Source organism: Callospermophilus lateralis, chromosome 1 (genome assembly GCF_048772815.1).
Source record: "Callospermophilus lateralis isolate mCalLat2 chromosome 1, mCalLat2.hap1, whole genome shotgun sequence".
NCBI classification, from domain to species: domain Eukaryota; kingdom Metazoa; phylum Chordata; class Mammalia; order Rodentia; family Sciuridae; genus Callospermophilus; species Callospermophilus lateralis.
The window spans coordinates 122,554,752-122,563,050 of NC_135305.1; positions in this window are offsets into that span (position 1 = coordinate 122,554,752).

Consider the following 8,299-nt stretch of genomic DNA (forward strand, 5'->3'; position numbering starts at 1 on the left):
AGAGTGGTTTTGATTTGCATTTCTCTGATTGCTACAGATAATGAGTTTTTTTTTTCAAATATTTATTGATTGATTGTATATTGTCTTTTGAGAAGTTTCTGTTCACGTCCTTAGCCCATTTGTTGATTGGGTTATTTGTTTTTTCAGTGTTTAGCTTTTTGAGTTCTTTATATACCCTAGAGATTAGTGCTCTATCTGATGTGTGAGGGGTAAAAATTTGCGTCCAGGATTTAGGCTCTTTGTTCACCTCACAGACTGTTTCTTTTGCTGAAAAGAAACTTTTTAGTTTGATTTCATCTAATTTATTGATTCTTGGTTTTAATTCTTATGCTATAGGAGTCTTATTAAGGAAGTTGGGGCCTAACCCCACATGATGAAGATTAGGGCCTACTTTTTCTTCTGTTAGACACAGAGTCTCTGGTTTAATTTCGAGGTCCAAGTTCCATTTTGAGTTAAGTTTTGTGCATGGTGAGAGATAGGGGTTTAATTTCATTTTGTTGCATGTGGATTTCCAGTTTTCCCAGCACCATTTGTTGAAGAGGCTATCTTTTCTCCAGTGCATGTTTTTGGCACCTTTGTCTAATATAAGATAATTGTAATTTTGAGGGTTAGTTTCTGTGCCCTCTATTCTGTACCATTGGTCTACCAGCCTGTTTTGTGCCAATACCATGCTGTTTTTGTTACTATTGCCCTGTAGTATATTTTAAGGTCTGTTATAGTGATACTACCTGCTTCACTCTTCCTGCTTAGAATTGCGTTAGCTATTCTGGGTCTCTTATTTTTTCCAGATGAATTTCATGATTGTTTTTTCTATTTCTATGAGGAATGCCATTGGGATTTTTATTGGAATTGCATTAAATCTGTATAGTGTTTTTGGTAGTATGGTCATTTTGATAATATTAATTCTGCCTATTCAAGAGCAAGATAGATCCTTTCATCTTCTAAGGTCTTCCTTGATTTTTTTCTTTAGGGTTCTGTAGTTTTCATTGTATAGATCTTTCATTTCTTTGTTAAGTTGAATCCCAAGTATCTTATATTTTTTGAGGATATTGTGAATGGAGTAGTTTCCTCATTTCCTTCTCAGATTTTTTTTTGTCACTGATATACAGAAATGCCTTTGATTTATGGGTGTTAATTTTATATCCTGCTACTTTGCTGGATTCATTTACTGGTTCTTAAAGTTTTCTGATGGGGTTTTTTTGGTCTTCTAGATATAGAATCATATCATCAGCAAATAGAGCTAATTTAAGTTCTTCTTTTTCTATACATATTCCTTGAATTTCTTTCGTTTAATTGTCTGGCCAGTGTTTCAAGAACTATGCTGAATAGAAGTGGTGAAAGAGGGCATCCCTGTCTTATTCCAAATTTTAGAGAGAATGCCTTCAATTTTTCTCCATTTATAATGATGTTGGCCTGAGGCTTAGCATAGATTGCCTTTACAATGTTGAGATATGTTCCTGTTATCCCTAGTTTTTTGTGTGTTTTGAATATAAAAGGGTGCTGTATTTTGTCAAATGCTTTTTCTGCATCTATTTAAATGATCATATGATTCTTATCTTTAAATCTATTGATGTGATGAATTACATTTATAGATTTCTGTATGTTGAACCAACCTTGCATCCCTGGGGTGAATCCCACTTGATCATGGTGCACAATTTTTTGATATGTTTTTGTATTTGGTTTGCCAGAATTTTATTGAGAATTTTTGCATCCATGTTCATTAGAGACATTGGTCTGAAGTTTTCTTTCTTTGAAGTGCCTTTGTCTGGTTTTGGAATTAGGGTGATATTGGTCTCATAGAATGAATCTGGAAGTGTTCCTCTTTTTCTATTTCCTGAAATAAATTTAAGAGTATTGGTATTAGTTCTTCTTTAAAGGTCTTGTAGAATTCAGCTGTGTATCCATCCAGTCCTGGGCTTTGCTTCATTGGTAATCTTTTGATAGCTTCTTCTATTTCCTCACTTGATATTGGTGTTTAAGTTGTGTATATCTTCCTGACTCCATCTGGGAAGATCATATGACTTAAGAAATTTTTCAATGCCTTCACTGTCTTCTATTTTATTGGAGTATAAATTTTCAAAATAATTTCTAATTATCTTCTGTATTTCTGTAGTTTCTGTTGTGATATTGCTTTTTTCATCATGTATGCAGGTAATTTGAGCTCTCTCTCTCCTTCTCTTCATTAGTGTGGCTAAGGGTCTGTCAATTTTATTTATTTTTTCAAAGAACCAACTTTTAGTTTTGTCAATTGTTTCTTTTGTTTCAATTTCATTAATTTCCACTCTAATTTTAATAATTTTTGCCTTCCACTGCTTTTATTGCTGATTTGTTTAGTGTGAGGTCATTTAATTGTTGACATTTTCTTCTTTCAAGGATTGAACTCAATGCAATAAATTTTCCTCTTAGTACTGCTTTCATAGTGTCCCAGGGATTTCTATATGTTGTGTCTGTATTCTCATTTACCTCTAAGAAATTTTTAATCTCCTCCTTTATGTCTTTTGTACCCATTGTTCATTTAATAGCATATTGTTCAGTCTCCAGGTGATGCATAAATTTTTATTTTGTCATTAATTTCCAATTTCATTCCATTATAATCTGATAAAAATACATGGCAGTATCTCTACTTTTTTGTGTCTGCTAAGAGTTGCTTTGTGGAATAGTATATGGTCTATTTTAGAGAAGGATCCATGTGCTGCTGAGAAGAAAGTGTATCTGCTTAATGCAGGTTGAAATGTTCTATATAGGTCAGGTTAAGTCTATGTTATTAATTGTGTTATTGAGCTCTATAGTTTCTTTATTCAACTTTTGTTTGGAAGATCTATCCAGTGGTGAGAGAGGTATGTTAAAGTCATCCAGGATTATTGTATTGTGATCCATTTGACTCTTGAGCTTGAGAAGAATTTGTTTGATGAACATAACTGCACCATTGTTTGGGGCATATATATTTATGATTGTTATGTCTTGTTGGTGTATTTTCCCTTGAGCAGTATGTAATATACATCTTTATCTCTTGATTAACTTTGGCTTGAAGTCTACTTTATTTGATATGGGGATGGAAACCCCTTCTTGCTTCTGTGGTCCATGTTAGTGGTATGATTTTTCCCAACCTGTCACCTTTAGTCTGTGTGTGTCTTTTTCTATCAGATGAGTCTCCTGATAGAAAAAGCATATTGTTGGGTCTTTTTTAAAATCCAATCTGCTAGCCTGTTTTTTTTTTTTTTTGATTGGTGTGTTTATGCCATTAACATTCAGAGTTATTATTGACACATGGTTTGTATTCCCAGGCATATTTGTTTTTGTTATTTAACTTGACTTGAGTTTCTACTTTTATTAGTTTGCTTTTAGGGTACTATCTCCTTCTGATGATTTTCATTGTTGTTTTTCATTTCCTCTTCATGGAATATTTTGCCAAGGATGTTTTGAAGTGCTGGTTTACTAGCTATAAATTCTTTAACTTTTGTTTATCGTGGAAGGTTTTTAATTTCATCTTCAAATCTAAAGTTAATTTTGCTAGACACAAGATTCTTTGTTGGCACCCATTTTCTTTCAGAGCTTGATATATGTTTTTCCAGTATCTTCCAGCTTTCAGGGTCTGTGTTGAAAAAATTGACATTATCCTAATTAAATTTCCCCTATATGTAATCTGATTCCTTTCTCTCATGGCTTTAAAAATTCTCTTCTTATTCTATATGTTGGGCATTTTTATTATAATGTGGATCTGTTGTGATTTTGTACATTTGGTGTTCTGTATGCTTCTTTAAAATGGATTTATAAGTCATTCTTCATGTTTGGAAAGTTTTCTGATATTATTTAATTGAAAAGATTCTTCATGCCTTTGGTTTTGACCTCTATACCTTCCTCTATCACAATAATGCTTAAATTTGGTCTTTTTATGCTATCCCATATTTCTTGAATGTTCTGCTTATGGTTTCTTATCATTATCACTGTGTGGTCTATGTTCTTTTCAAGATTTTATATTTTATCTTTATTGTCCAATGTCCTATCTTCCAATTGGTCTACTCTGTTGGTGATGTTTTCATTTGAGCTTTTAATTTGGTTTATTGTTTCTTTCATTTCAAGGATTTTGGTTTGGTTTTTCTTTAGAAAACTGTATCTTCCTGTTGAGGTCATCTTTTGCTTCCTGGATTTGTTTATGTAGCTCCTGGTCAAAGTGATATTTCACTGCCTTTATTTGCTCTCTCCTATCTTCCTTGAATTCACAGAACATTTTAACCATGTACATCCTGAACTCTTTCTCTGTAATTTCTTTCTACTGTGGCTGCCAATGATTCTAATGATGTGGTGTCTTGATTTGTTTGGTGTACTTTCTTCCCTTGTCTTTTCTTTTCTTTCTTTTTTTTTTTTACAGAAACAGTCAACATTTATTTTCAGAAGAGATTGTCTATTTTTAATTAATACAAAAATAAACTGTCATTTATCTCAAGACATATTTCACATAAGTTAATTTAAATACACATTTGTCTAAGGTTCTCTTGTCTTTTCATTTTCTTGTGTGTCTTTCTTTCCAGCTCCGTGGGTCTAGGGGTATTATTGTTTTTATCCTATAGGTCTGTAGTCCTCTTGTACGGTTCCAAGATCTCTCCTTTGTGGGGAAGAGCAATGATAACAGATCCCAATATCAACAATATGCCATCTATGAACAATTTGTGGTTATTAAGACATTTACAGTTTAGTCTCAATGTACAGAGATTTTGGAGTCAATTATTATCTGAAATATAATCAGTAGTTTTGTAAAAATTTACAGTTTCTGATAGTGGACAATGAACTGGGAATGGGGAACAGGATGATATGCTGAGGAGGAAGGATGTGAGGATATAGAGTTAATGTAGCTTAGGAAATGTGAAAGAGAAAACTAATGAAGAAGGTTAGTAGCATAAGAATAGACAAGAAGTAATTTAGGGTTGAGAAATACATGAGAAGACTGTACAGTACATAAAGCAAACACATGTGTATTTAGAAAAATACAGGATGCTCAAACACTAAAATTTGGAGGGGAAAAGAAAAATGAAAAAAAGAAAAAAGAGGGGGAAAGGGCATATACAACACCTCTATGTTATATTATTCAGAGACTCAGTCCTCAAAATCCTATTTCACGCAAAGTTCATGATTTCACCTATGTTTAGGATGTGAGGGCCAGAGGATAGAGGGGTAGAAGAGAAAGAGAAAAATATATTCAAAGAAAAAGAAAGAAAGAAACCAGGGTTGTTGCTAGTTTTAGAGATCCATATATTTTCTGTTTCTCTTCTCATCCAATAGGTGGCATTGCCTTTGTAAGCTGGTATCTCTGCCCTCAGGATGTTGTAGGTAACCAGGGTGGGAAGACTGGTCCTGGTATAGGACATCTAAAAGTGGGGAGTGCCACCCTTCAGTCCCTGCAGAGAGATTGAATTTTATGGGTCTCTTTTTGGGACCATTCATCTGAATTGTGCACCTGGTATTATCTCCCTTCATTGCATGGAGGTTTCCCAGTTCCTGATCTCTCTGTTAGGCTCTAAACTTTAGTCCCATCTCCCTCTTACTTAGCAGTTCCCAACTGCTGGATCTCTCAACCAAGGCTCACTCCAGGTGGGCGGTGCCCTGGTCGCATTGCACACCTGCCCAACTAAGAGCTGTTTTTCTGTTGGGTGGTCACTGTTCCAAGTTATTGCCTCTGGGGTGGCGGGAGTTGGATACCTGGTACCTGGCCAGATGGAGATCCATTCTGGGAGCTTCCCTTTTCTCACAAAATATGGTAAGAAAGTTTATCCAAGATGGAGGTGGTCTGTTTCCAGCACCAGGGTGTCTGGTGATGTTGAGGGAACCAGGTGATGGCATTGTGCTGTGGGTAGGTAGTAGCCGAGTGACCTACTGGGAGCAGAGCACAGTTTGGAGTTCTGCTAGAGGTACTGATCTGTGATTCTGCTAAGGTGCTTGCGATCTGTGTGCGGGCTAGAACTGCAGATTTTGGTTTTAGGGAGACAGGAGTCCAGAGTCCTATTTGAACACTGAGGTTCAGAGCCCTGTGTGGGGATCACAGCCCTGGTGATTTCTGTGGAATTCAGCTGTATAGGAGTCCTCTAATAATCTCTGAGATGCAGTATTTTGACTAAGTGAGATCTGAATAATCATGGAGTGACAGAGAATGCTGCCTCCTTCTGGCCCACCATCTTCCTTCTTCTAGGAGTATACTCTTATATGTGACATCATGTGATGTAGCTTAAATAAGATTTTTATGTATACATTTTTATTTAATTTTTGTAATTATATAGTTAGAAATGAGAATAGGATTTTTTTGTCTATGACAGGAATATTATTGGCTTTTGTTCCTGTGGTGAGTAAATGTATCCCCATAACCTTTAAAATTAAAAACAAAATATAAAGATGTATGTTTGATATCTCTCTTCAATAAAACATTATTTATAACACAATTATAGAAAAAATCATGTTGTTTAACACAAAATTAACTTAAACATAGGGCTGTAACATAGAAACCTGCTGGAATTAGAAGATTTTGTTTGAAAAAGATATTTTTTTTAACATTTACAGGTGAGAATTTTTAAAAATCCAGGCTTGGGGTAGCTCCAGGCAGCAGGTCTGAAATAGGAAGTACAGGTTAGTGGCTAGGAGGAAGGACCAGAAGTTCTGTCTGAGTGACAGTGAAAGGACCATTGGGAAGCCTGCTAAAATGTAGGAGGTGAGACCAGGAAGTCTGCTTCTCCAGACATGTGTTGGGTGGTTACCATGGTGATGGAAACAGCATGGAGCCCATAAGCTGCCTGAGTTTCCCTAGCGGGTTGCATGCATTTGATTTTGTCTGTATTTTCCCTACCTGGGCAGTATCCTATGGGTGTTTAGCAGCTTACCTTGTCTCTGTGACCTGTGACCTGTAGTTTGTGTTCTTTTAAATTTTGTATTCTCCCTTGCAGCATGTGGGACTTTAAAAGTGAGTTTTAGAGGCAGACGCCAGTGTTACTATCAGATATTAAGGCAGTCTGTGTTTGGCACCCAGGTCAGCTTGTTTAAGGGTTAAAAGTACTGCTGGTGGTGCATCTAATTACAGACCCCATAGGGTGTAGCGGCTAAAACTTTTTATCCACAGTGGCTGAGTTGCAGCCATTCTGATCTGGTAGGACAAGAATGTAGTAAAGAGGTTTAGTACAAACTTTCTGAGTATTGACAAAAACAAAAAAGAAAAAGAAAATTAAAATTTACTTTTATACAGGTAAAGAACCCTTGTATTAAGTCTCATCACAAAAATTTCTTTCCCTTTTCTCACTCTCCAAGTGCAAACTTCTACTACATAAACCCAAAAAGTCTTTACCTAATATTTCAAAATACAAAGATTCACAAAAACAATCTGTTGGGAAAAGTATAATGGCAGCCGCACCTCAGAGGAAAAAAATACCCAACATGGTGCCTAAGGACCTTCTCTTCCTACTTTCCCCTTTTTTTCACTGGCGTGAAAAGTTCCCATAGGTGTGAACTCTCCTGCAGGCGCCAATTTCAAATCTCGCTGGCGGGGAACCTTAGCCCCAATAAGAACTAATTCCTTTGCTCCAGAACTGATATCTGGAAGAACTTGCCAATAAACGGGTGGCCTGACATTTATCTAAGCCCTGCCATCTCTCCTTAGATCTATATAAGCACACAGTCTTTTGCAATAAATTTGGAACTCTCCCTGGCGAATTGTCTTGCATGGAGGATTCTTTCATTTTGGTGCCGAAACCCGGGAAACGGGTGAGCTCATTCTAACAAAAGCCCCGTCCCAGGCTCTGCCAAGACACTCCGCCCTCATCCACTCTTTCAGACGCTGGCTCCCTGCACTCACCACTGATCTGGCTTAGGTATGTTCCCCCTCCCCGGCTCGCCAACTCTCTTCGGGCTAACAGCAGGAATTGTGACTGTGATCATCTGGCATATGGTAGGGAGGAGGGAATCCACCCCACTAAGACCTTCACAGGGTGCAGTGGACCCTCTGGCGACCTGCTTCCCTTTGGGGTGTGAGGCGGCTTCTGGGTTTAGATGAGATACTCCTCGGTTTCTTCCTCCTCTGCCAGAGCTGTGTTCCGCCAGAGCTGTGTTCCACCCAGAGCGCTTCCCCCGGAGCTCCATTCCTCTCATCTCTGACTCTTTTGTTACAGTAGAAAAATTTTCCTGATGTACAGGTTGCCCGTGGCTCTGGCCCTATTTGGGTCTCACAGATCACACTTCACTGGTGATGACTGGGTAGTGCCCTCTGTATTTCCTCACGATGGTTGGTCATTTTGGGGACGCCCACTTGATCCTCCGTTCGCCCTGA